At 47.3% G+C, this 11,921-nt stretch overlaps 1 long non-coding RNA gene across 1 annotated transcript; it reads right to left on the minus strand.

Annotated features, from left to right (window-relative positions):
* Nucleotides 1-8,333: 8,333 nt before the first annotated feature.
* Nucleotides 8,334-8,792, minus strand: LOC142310442 (uncharacterized). The gene is made up of 3 exons (XR_012754155.1): nucleotides 8,656-8,792; nucleotides 8,522-8,575; nucleotides 8,334-8,445 (listed from the first exon to the last, which is right to left on the minus strand). It is a non-coding gene; the product is annotated as an uncharacterized LOC142310442 (long non-coding RNA).
* Between the last annotated feature and the right edge of the window lie 3,129 nt (nucleotides 8,793-11,921).

Below are 11,921 nucleotides of genomic sequence, written 5' to 3' on the forward strand. Positions count from 1 at the left end.
TGAGTTGTTGGAAAAATAACTGATAAGGCCCCTTTCACACATCAGTTTTTTGCCGTCAGTCACAATCTGTCAAATTTTGAAGAAAACGGATCCTGCAACTGATGCCGCTGGATCTGTTTTTTTTCTTACTGACTTGTATTTGCGACGGATTGCGATGGATGGCCTCACGTTTCATCCATTGTTCGATGGATCCATTGAAAATTGTTTGTCTGGTGGACGGAGACGATCAAAGTAACATTTTTTGTCTACGTCGAAAATTCGGACAGCGACGGAGCTGGAGCCGTTCGTCGTTTGGTAGAATCGAAGCCTACAGACGCAGAATCCGTCGTAATCCGTCAAATGACGGAATCTGGCAACGGATTCCATTTTTTTAACTGAGCATGCTCCAATTTATTATTTAGTATCAAATTAGCCATCCAGCCCCAATTAGGAAAGGTATATAAACCTGCCAGGTAGGTCTTCACTCATCAATGTCCCAGCAAGCAAGCCAGCCAGCGGGAGTCCAGCCAGCGGGAGTTGCAGTGTCCAGGCAAGCAATTTTTTTTTTCATTACTGTCCTTGTAGTTCAATAAAGAGCAGTGTAGCTCCTACTTTGATGAAAGAGAAAGATATTAAAATTGTTCCAAAACCTTGGCATCCGTAGTATCATTTCACCAAGGTAACTTTAAATTTTTGGGTTATGTCTCACAGGAAAGCACCGTGGTGGTTGTGGAGACATGGGGGTCAGTGGGTGCTCTCGGCCTTTAGAAAGACAGCATGGCTCAGGGCTCATCCCAACTGAACGCCTAACCTCCTTAACCGTGGGTGAAACACTACTCAGACAACACAGGATGTGGGAATCACAATACTAAGACTTTATTGGATCTCCAAACAATAACGGCATATGGCACATAACCAGCAAAACCACAGAATGTAACCGGCAACAGTTTCTCACCCTTCCACTGGCTCACCAGGGATTAGAATGTCCGTGCCTCAGAGCTTCCAGGGCTACTTACTCCAAACCAGCAGCACCCCGCTTTCGGCGGGAACCCACCGAAAATGGAATAACGCTGGATTTAGGAAGCTGGCTGAGGACCGTAAAGCCTGTAGGCAGGTGACTGGATTGTCCCAGGCTGGATTCCTTCCTTAGGTAGTCCTTGATATCTCAGCTGAATCCTTGCGTTCGATGCTGAAGTCCATGTAGTATTATAATCCAGGTTCGGTTATGGCTTGCCAATCGGATCCGCAGATCCTAGATTGGTATCAAGTAGCAAGAGTCTACCCGGGCAATGGACAGTCCTCCTTCTTATACCCCTGAGCCCTCCATTCAGACCATTGGGGTCTTCACGATTGGATGAGACTGGGCTTTTATTGGCTAGATTTCGAGCCGTATACAAAATATCCCTAGTAGTAATGCTCTCTGGCAGAGACGAGGGAGAGACAGCTAAGTTACATCGTATCTAGCAATACACATAGTAATACAATGGCAGGTTCGCATAATTGATTTGTCTGGGTATCTGACCTTCACTGGCCAAGGCAATTACATGAGTGAACAAGAACTTTAACACTAGACTCCTAAGAGCCTTGTAGAAACAATGAGGGGCTTATCCCCCATTTATAAACAAACTATCATCATGTCTTGCTGAATTTTAAGAAACTTAACCCATGCTAGGCACTGACAGAGTCCATATTGTCACAGTGGTTATTTTGGTTTACATGTAATACAACTCAATGTAGATTTTCACAATGTTCGGAATCACAACTTCCATTTTTGACACTTGCTCTACAACCTGTCAAACATGGGGTGTAAAAACACTGTATATATAGGTTTTCAGTAGCCAATAACGTTTGGGAGCCTACCATTGGGCGTTTTTAAAAAAACTGGAACTAGTCGAAAAACGGATATAAAAACTGATGCGACAGATCCATCGATCCAACAGATTTTGACTGACGGCAATAAACTGATGTGTGAAAGGGTATATTTAAACAGAGGAAAAAGGAGTGTTAAGCGGGCTTTACACACTGTGATATCGGTCCCAATATCGCTAGTGTGGGTACCCGCCCCCATCTGTTGCGCGACACGGGCAAATCGCTGCCCGTGCCGCACAACATCGCCCAGACCCGTCACACATACTTAACTGCCCGGCGACGTCGCTGTGACCGGCGAACCGCCTCCTTTCTAAGGGGGCGGTCCGTGCGGCGTCACAGCAACGTCACTGAGCAGCCACCCAATAGCAGCGGAGGGGCGGAGTTGAGCGGGACGTAACTTCCCGCCCACCTCCTTCCTTCCACATAGCGGCCGGGAGGCAGGTAAGGAGAGCTTCCTCGTTCCTGCAGTGTCACATGGAGCGATGTGTGCTGCCGCAGGAACGAGGAACAACCTCGTTACTGCTGCAGTAACGATTTTTGAGAATGGACCCCCATGTCACCAATGAGCGATTTTGCACGTTTTTGCAACGATGCAACATCGCTCATCGGTGTCACACGCAACGGCATTGCTAATGCGGCCGGATGTGCGTCACCATTTCCGTGACCACAACGAGTTCGCATTAGCGATGTCGTAGCATGTAAAGCCCCCTTTAGGCTAGTTTCACACTTGCGTTGAACGGTATCCGTTGTATTGCGTTGTGTGACGGATGCAACGGATGTGTTGCATATAGTGGCACAACGGATGCAACGGATGCTGAAAAACAACGCAATTCGTTTTGTTTTTTTACAGTTTTACCGTCGGCAGACTACTGTGAACTATCAGCTGATCGCTAACAGTAGTCGGCCGCCGGGTGATCAGCCGATCACTCACAGTAGCCGGCCGCCGGGTGATCAGCCGGTCACTCACAGTAGCCGGCCGCCGGGTGATCAGCCGATCACTCACAGTAGCCGGCCGCCGGGTGATCAGCCGATCACTCACAGTAGCCGGCCGCCGGGTGATCAGCCGATCACTCACAGTAGCCGGCCGCCGGGTGATCAGCCGATCACTCACAGTAGCCGGCCACCGGGTGATCAGCCGATCACTCCCAGTAGCCGGCCGCCGGGTGATCAGCTGATCGTTCGGTCGCCGACAATGTGTGCGGGGGGCAGGGGCGGAGTGCAAAGTGGGTGGAGCCGAGCAGATTCCATGGCTGAGGACGTCAGTGCCGCGGGGACTGCATCGCTGGGGGACAGGTGAGAGTGTGTGTGTGTGTGTGTGTTTTGTGTGTCTGTGTTTTGTGTGTGTTGTGTGTAAGGGAGGGAGGGAGGGAGAGAGGGAGCGGAGCCGAGCGGGGAAGTGTCAAGCTCCCGGCACACGTAACCAGGGTTCCTTGGTTACCCGATGTGTACCCTGGTTACGGGTGGAGGGAGCCAGAGAGAGCATGCGCAGTGAAATCCAAAGGATTCCGCTGCTCAAAAAAACGTTACATGCTGCGTTCCTTCCGCCCGACGCAGCGTCAAAATAACGACGCTGCGTCGTCCGGCGGATGCAACACTGACACTTGCGTTACAGTGCGTCATCCATACAAGTCTATGGAAAATAGCGCAGTGCGTTAACGGACTGCGCTATTCTCCAAAGTGACGGACTCCGCTGAACGCAAGTGTGAAACTAGCCTTAGGCTAGTTTCACACTTGCGTTGGCAGGACTCCGTCAGGCCAGTAGCTGCGTTACAACGACGCATCCGTCAAACAACGAATCTTCAACGGACCCACTGACGCGTTATTTTACTGGAATCCGTTAACAGATTCCAGTAAAATAACGGATCCGTTGCGTCCGTTGCATCCGTTATGCATCCGTTATCCGTCAAAAAAAACGGAATCCGTCGGGATCTGTTTTTTTGCAAATTGGATAATTAAGGGGCGTTCATCATGAAATTTGCATTTTCAAGTGTATATATATGAGAGGAGGCACAGTCTATCTAACACAGCCCAGAAAAGGAGAGAAATGGATGTCATAACGGGGAAGATTGTCCAAGCCTATATCAAATATTCCTATCAGGCAAATGTCTTGGCGTATCGATTTTCCGTAGATCAACAGCACCGTCGTCGTCAACATCGAAGGCGTCGCTATTGGGTTCACCCCATTAATGAAAGCAGGATTTTCCGTGGTGTCTTCTACACTCTGTACCTTGAATTGAGACGGCACCCTGAAAAATTTGTCAACTATGTGCGCATGCCTGAGGAAACGTTTAATCGTCTGTTGGAGCGGGTGAATCCTTTTATCAAGCGCAAAGACACATTTTTCCATAAGGCAATTAGTACTGCCGAGCGTCTCCTCATTACTTTGAGGTAAGCATGTGGTACACAAAATGTAATGTAATTATTTTCCATGTATGATTGATTATTAATTTTTCTTTTGATCTTTTACAGATTTCTCGCTACTGGAGAATCATACTCCTCCTTACACTTTCAATTCCGAGTGGGGATTTCTACAATTTCTGGAATCGTCAACTCCACATGCCAGGCTTTGTGGGAATGTTTAAAAGATGAATATATTCCTCACCCCATAGAACAGCAATGAATGGATACAGCTGAGAAATTCTACGAAATATGCAACTTCCCTAATTGCTGCGGTGCCGTGGACGGCAAGCATGTCAGGATTCTTAAGCCACAAAACACTGGATCTGAGTAATTTCTGTTGTGCTAATGGCAATTGCCGATGCACAGTATAAATTTTTGGCTGTGGACATTGGGGCATTTGGCCGAGCAAATGATTCACAAGTTTTAAAAAATTTGGCAATTGGACGAAATCTTTACGGAGGACATTTTGCTTTCCCGCAACCAAGACCGCTTCCCCAAAGTGAAGGACCACCACTCCCCTTTGTATGTTTGGGGGATGAGGCCTTTCAATTGTCCCAAAACTTATTAAAACCATACTCAAGTCGTGGGTTAACACATGAGAAAAAAATATTTAATTATCGTTTAAGTCGAGCAAGGCGCATGGTCGAATGTGCTTTTGGGATCTTAACCGCTCGTTGGAGGATCTTGACAACTGCAATAAATGTTAAAGTAGAAACTGTTGACGAAATAATCAAAGCCTGTGTCATATTACATAACTTTTTGTTGTCCAATGGCGTTCCTCCACTTGAAGAAGAAATGACAAACTGTTACTTAACACAATTCAGCAACGTATCCTTCCGCACCACCAGAGAAGTCTTGCGTATTCGTGACGAGTTTGCGGAATATTTTGTGTCGGATATTGGTCGCTTGGAGTGGCAGGATACAATGATTTGATGTACTTAGATTTTAATCCGTGTCTGAGAATTTATATTTTGTGTTAGTTACATTTTAATCCATGTCTGACAATGTTTATTTTGTAAATTGTTGTTATTTTGATTTTAATCCGTGTCTGAGAATGTTTGTTTATTTTTTTATTTTGTGAGTTAGATTGTAATCCGTGTCTGAGAATGTTTATTGGGTTATTTTCTGTGTTTATAGTGTAAATTTTCCTAAAAGTTCTTACAAATGATATAAATATTGCATTGTAAATTTGATATTTGTTATTGGTTTTTTTTCAAAAAAGATTTTTTTTAAAAACAAAGTTGGTTTCAGTTTTGTATCATTATGACTGAAACCAAAACCAGTTGAACTTCAGCCAAGTTCCTACAGTGACAGTGTGACACCCGGGCAAACCTGGTAGTCTGATGACTGTACCCCCCCTGTACAGGAATCGCCTTCCTCCTTGTGAATTCACACCACACATCACATCTGCCACATACGTCGTTATGCTATACTATCCCCGTGTCACCACAAATCCCACTTGGCCCTGAACTACACCTCCTCTACCCGTGTAGTGGCATGCATCTTGCTATCCCACAACATCGGCACTAGCCACTGTATGTGTACCATTATCCCATTTTTAATATGTATTTCAATTAAATAACTTAAAATATAAATAAAAACAAACACAATGTAAAAGAAAAAATAATGATTTATTAAACGTGTGGTGCAGGGCATACAGTTTTGCTGTCCCACATCAGTAGCAGGCACTGTAATTTATTAAAATATGACTATAAAATTTAATAAACAAGACAAAACACTACAAATTTTGGTAATGTGGGGTGGAGACATTGCTGAAACCGCTCGCAGGATTGTTCCCTCCAACAGTTGGGGTATGAAGTGTGGATTGGGTAGGTGAAGGTTGGGTAAGAGGTAATGGTGAGGGTGTAGAAAAACTAAGAGAAGTGGTTGGAAGAAAAGGGCTTGAAAGACAAGATAGTTGAGGGCTGGGAGATGGGTGAGAGCTGGTAGGAGGGTGAGGTATTGGAGTTGGTTGAGGGGTGGTATAAGGCTGAGTGTTAGAAAATTGAGAGGTGGAGGTTGGAAAACATGTTGGGGTTCGGAAGGAGGAAGAAGAATGATGGAACGGGTTAGGAAGTGCAGGAGAGAGTGCGGTTGGGGATGGAGTTGTGGAAGTGTTGTCGTGTGGGCTTGAAAATGGAGACGGGGAATAAAGAGATGTTTGGACTGATCTGGTATTGTGCATAGGGTTTCTGGAATGTGTGAGTATTGTAGATTGTGAGTATTGGGCAGGGTGCATGTAGGTTTGGGGTACTTGGTGAGTCTGTGACGGAGGCTGTAAGTGGACTGGGGGTGGCATCTGAGGGGCTGTGGATAGATGTGGTGCAGTGGTGGGAGGGGGATGTTGATGGAGTTGCTGGATGGCATTCTGGAAAGCCCTCATTACGTGAATTTGCTGGTCAGACGGTAGGCTTTCCAGCTCACCGATAACAGAATGGAAAAAATGTTGACTAGGTGTTTGCCTTACAGCTGAAAGCACCTCATCCATCTTGCTGGTCAACACTTGTAAACTATGGTTTACAAGGTTGAAGCCAGCGATTATTTGGTCTGATAACACTTTGATGAAACTATGGATTGATGTGTTCAGGTGTAAGAACTCGGGGCTGCCCCTATTCTGACCACTGTGTCGCTGATGACCCGAACCTAACGCGGTTCAAGTTTCGTGAGCGTCAGAGTGGTCAGATAAGGGAACACCTACTCGCTGACCAGCCTCATGTAATGAGGTTTGCCAGTATGCCGATGGGCAGGTTGGGTAAGAGGGGAAAGATGGGAGGGTAGAGAGTGAGGAATTAGAGGGATTGGTAGAAGGGAGGGAGGGCTGTGAAGTTGAGGTGGAAGGGAGGGAGGGTTCAGAAGAAGCGGTAGAAGGAAGGGAGGGATCAGAAGTGGAGGGCCTGTTGGAGGGTTCACCGGTGACATTCAGTTCATCAATCGCTCCAAGAGGGTTCAGTTGTGATGCAGGCTCCACGGTGCTACTGACGGTTCTGTGGAATGAGAAAAAACAAAAACATTAACATATATTATTCACATTTGCCGTAGCATGTGATCGAATACAAAGGATACATACATTCATACATGGGGAAATTAAACACCAAAAAAATATATACATACCTTCTTGGAAGCATGCTGCCTCTTAGGAACGCAAGGGCACGGCCATACCTGTATTGTGTGCCCTTGCGTGCCGCCGAACTGCTTGGAGCCTGCATCTCGTTGTTTAAGTCCCTCTTGGAGCGATCACGAAGTGAACGCCACCAGGTCGTCAGACGGATAACTGAAAAGAGAAAAAAAAAAAAAAAAAAGAATTAAATACATCATTGAATATGGAAAGTTTTGCAAAACATGTTTGTAATACTTACTCTTTTACGGTTCCTAGTGTCAAGGTCCTCCCACCCATCTATAAGTTCTGCTGCCACTTCGTCCCAGAGCCGCCGGGTGATGAGAGAATTGGCATGGCGGTTGTCTCGCATGTCCCACAGCGGCTCACGAGCATGGACGAGGTCGATGAGGAGTTCGACATCTATGCCACCTCCCTCCCCATCCGAATCCTCGTCCTGCCTCCGGCGTGAGACCTGTCAACGAAACAAAATTAAATATTAAAATAAAGTTAAAAAAAACATGTTTAACATTTACAAACCATGGAAGGCATCAGAAAAAAAAAAAAAAAAAACACTCACATTGCTGCGACCACCGCCATGCCGACGATGACTCTGGGAGCAGCGAGGAGGACCTCTAATGTTCGGAACATCGACCTGAAAAAAACAAAAAAAACAAAAAAAAAACCCATTAACTAATGCAATACAATAGCTAATTGTAGGTAGTTAGTGACGATACCTCCATAGCTAACGTAGCTATGGTACTTACGTAGTTACGGTGACTACGCATCGCTATGTGTGTAGTTAGGGTAGCTATGTGTCAATAGGTATGTAGTTATGGTAGGTATGTAGTTAGGGTAGGTATGTGTCGGTAGGTATAGTATGTAGGCATGTATAAAGCTATGTGAGGTATGCATGTATGTAGGTAGTAGGTATGTCGCATTATTTGTGATGTCAATCAAGTGGATATACTTACATCCTGCGAGCTCTCTCCATGCATATCTGCACCCCTTTCTCGGACGTTTGCTCCAACCTCTGGTGGTGTGGCTGCCGCCGCCGCCGCTGCTGCTGCTGCTGCCGCCGCCTCCTCTGCTGTAGTTTCCTCCTAAAAAATAAACAAAATAAAAAAATTGATGTAAGAAAAAAAAAAAAAGAAAAAAAAGGTATTTAATTTTAATTACCTGGAATAGGTCAGAGCTTGGTGGGCTTGGTTTGGAGGACATTCTCAAATAGATCTATTTGGTGGGAAAATAAAAATTATTTAGCACAAAAAATAATTTAGAAAAGCGGTTATTAACACTCAAAGTATACTTACATGTTTATCGAATTCAAAATTTTAAATCATAGACCACAAGTCTGAGGATTCAACCGCGTAGGAAAGAGCTTCTCCAAGGTGGCGATGAATCTTTTCTTTGATTTAACCTATATTTTGGGAAATAAAAAAAAAATACGTTAAAAAAAAGAAAAATAAAGGAGGGGGGGAGGTGGTTTGGTGGGGTAGGTTTGATGGTGAGGGTGTTGTGTGGTTAAATTTTAAAAAATGAAAAAAAAAAAGCTTGAAGTTTTAAAAAAATTTTACCAAAAAAAAAAAGCAAACAAAATTTAAGCCAGTGACAGTAACTGGCATATTCTACCTTCAATAGTGCAGTTAGCATGATAAAAAAAAAAGACACCTATGTTTAGTTATTTCGCTCAACCACAGAAAATTAAAGTTTAAATTGCATCTCTTTCCCAAAAACCATTAAACATAGACTAAACAAGAGATAAAATTACGTGAAATAATGCAACAAACACTGCTTTTGAAAAATTTTATTTATATTTTTTCTTTTTACTTTTTTTTAAAAAGGTAAATTAACTCTTTATTGATCAAAAGAAAAAAGCAATACAAAGAGGGGGAGGGGTTGAAGCCTTAGGGTGGTGGTGGGGGCTGAGAGGGGTTTGAGAGGGGTGGGGAGGTGACTGAGGGGGGTGGTGGCTGAGGTTTGGGGGGGGTGGGGGAGTGTCTGGCTGAGGGTGGTGGGGGAGGCCTGAGGGTGGTGGGGGGGCTGGGGCTGAGGGTGGTGGGGTGGTGGGGGGCTGAGGGTGGTGGTGGTTGGGGGGCTGAGGGTGGTGGGGGTCAGGAAGGTTGTCTTCTTTTCTCACCAATGGAATCCCTCGTCCGTCGGTCCACAAGATGAGTAGTCGCTCCAGGCAGGGCTCCAGGCAGGGTTCTTGGAGTGATTATCTTGATCTTGCTGCTTCTTGCCACCTTCTGAAGATTGCCTGCCTCTGAGAGGTTTATTTATACCCCATCACTAATTGGGAGCAAACAAGATAATTGCCATAGCAAACAAACCATGCAGGATTCCGTTAACGGATTCCACCTCTTAAGGCCCCGTCACACTAAGCAACATCGCTAGCAACATCGCTGCTAACGAACAACTTTTGTGACGTTGCTAGCGATGTTACTGTGTGTGACATCCAGCAACAACCTGGCCCCTGCTGTGAGGTCGTTGGTTGTTGCTGAATGTCCAGGGCCATTTTTTAGTTGTTGCTCTCCCGCTGTGAAGCACAGATCGCTGTGTGTGACAGCGAGACAGCAACAACTAAATGTGCAGGCAGCAGGAGCCGGCTTCTGCGGAGGCTGGTAACCAATGTAAACATCGGGTAACCAAGAAGCCCTGTCCTTGGTTACCCGATATTTACCTTTGTTACCAGCCTCCGCCACTCTCACTGTCTGTGCCGGCTCCTGCTCTGTGCACATGTAGCTGCATGTGCATGCATACCCGATATTTACCTTAGTTACCAAGCGCAGCATCTTCCACGCGGCGCTGGGGGCTGGTCACTGGTTGCTGGTGAGCTCACCAGCAACTTGTGTAGCGACGCTCCAGTGATCCCTGCCAGGTCAGGTTGCTGGTGGGATCGCTGGAGCGTCACAGTGTGACATCTCACCAGCAACCTCCTAGCAACTTACCAGCGATCCCTATCGTTGTTGGGATCGCTGGTAAGTTGCTTAGTGTGACTGGACCTTTAATGCAGAGCGCAGGAATCCGCTACCATAGGACAACATTAGACACCTTGACGGATTCCAACGGAATCCGTCATGGTGCGCTATTTTAACGATCAAAAAAACGTTACATGCTGCGTTCATTCCGCTAGATGCAGCGTCAAAATAACGACGCTGCGTCGTGCAGCAGATGCAACGCAAATGTGGCGCCCTGGACAAGCCAGGGGCCACAGAGCACAACACCCACACACCCCACATTCCCAGCAGGCACACCGAAGTCAGACACAAAACCCTTGTTGCCTTCCTTCAGGGGCTGATGATCACACCAGGGGGTGGGCCAGGCGGTTGGTCCCGCCCACCGAGGAGTTCACAGTCCTGGAGGCGGGAAAACCAGGCAGATTAGTTGTGGAGTTTGAAGTGGAAGGAGGAAAGTAGTAAGAGAGCAGCCTGAAGTTGGTCCGGGTGTGTGGCCCGGACAGATCAGCAAGGTTGGCAGACGGTGGTGACCGTCTGCAGGAGTGGCCTATCAGAGTCTACCATAAGGACCGTGGACGGGCGGTGGCCCAGCGGTACCGGACCGGTACACCAAGACAAGCCAGCACCATCTGGCAGGGGCTTTTCGGACCCCGGCAAGGCTAGGAGTCGCCGAATCCGTTAGTGAAGGGGACCTCCTGGGTTTCCAAACAGTCAAGTCCCGACAGAAGGCAACAGTCCAACCAACAGAGGGAGCCACCGCCAAGGCAACCGTTTCTCAGGGCCAGCGCCTGCGGGCAAAAGGGGCTCCTCCGGCCCACATCCAAGCCGGGGAGCGGGTTACCGGTGGGAACCCATTGGAACCGTTTACCGAACATAGGTGCAGGGAAAGGCGGTCATCACCAACCTGCCGGGAGACAACAACACCGCAGCCTTCTGTGGGACCCGTCCATCCAGCCGTGTTTTACCGAGAACTGTGTCCTCATCATTGGCTGAGTGAGTACCACCGTGCCGTGCGGCACAGCGCTGCCCCCGCGACCCTGCACCTCACCAGGCCCTGCAACCCGCCTGCCGTCCATCCCTACCCCATCACCGGGCCCCGGGACCACCAAACCCCGTACCCACGGAGGGGAGAAATAACAATCAAGCTGCTCCCTGTCACCGCTCCCGGGATCCCCGTCTAGAGCAGCAGTGGTGTCACCAATATCCCCACAACCGTGGGTGGCGTCACGGACAATAATTCCCCACAACCAAAATCCTTTTCACTCACGGGCGAGGAGCGCCGCTCGAGTCCCCGGGATCCGGCTCACCGCTCGAGCCACCACCGAGCAGCAGCGGCAGCCGCAGCAGCAGCGGCCGGACCCGAGCAGTGGGAGAGCGCAGCGTCCCCTCCTCCGCCCGCGACACAGACACTTGCGTTACAGTGCGTCGTCCATACAACTCTATGGAGAATAGCGCAGTCCGTTAACGGACTGCGCTATTCTCCATAGTGACGGAATGCGCTGAACGTAAGTGTGAAACTAGCCTAAAATTGCCATACATAATGTTAATAATTACAACCAAGCACCTTGTAAGTATCAAAATGTAAACATGTTTATTCAACAATCAAGTTAGACAAGGAT

The sequence above is a fragment of the Anomaloglossus baeobatrachus genome, chromosome 5, assembly GCF_048569485.1.
Source record: "Anomaloglossus baeobatrachus isolate aAnoBae1 chromosome 5, aAnoBae1.hap1, whole genome shotgun sequence".
NCBI lineage: Eukaryota > Metazoa > Chordata > Amphibia > Anura > Aromobatidae > Anomaloglossus > Anomaloglossus baeobatrachus.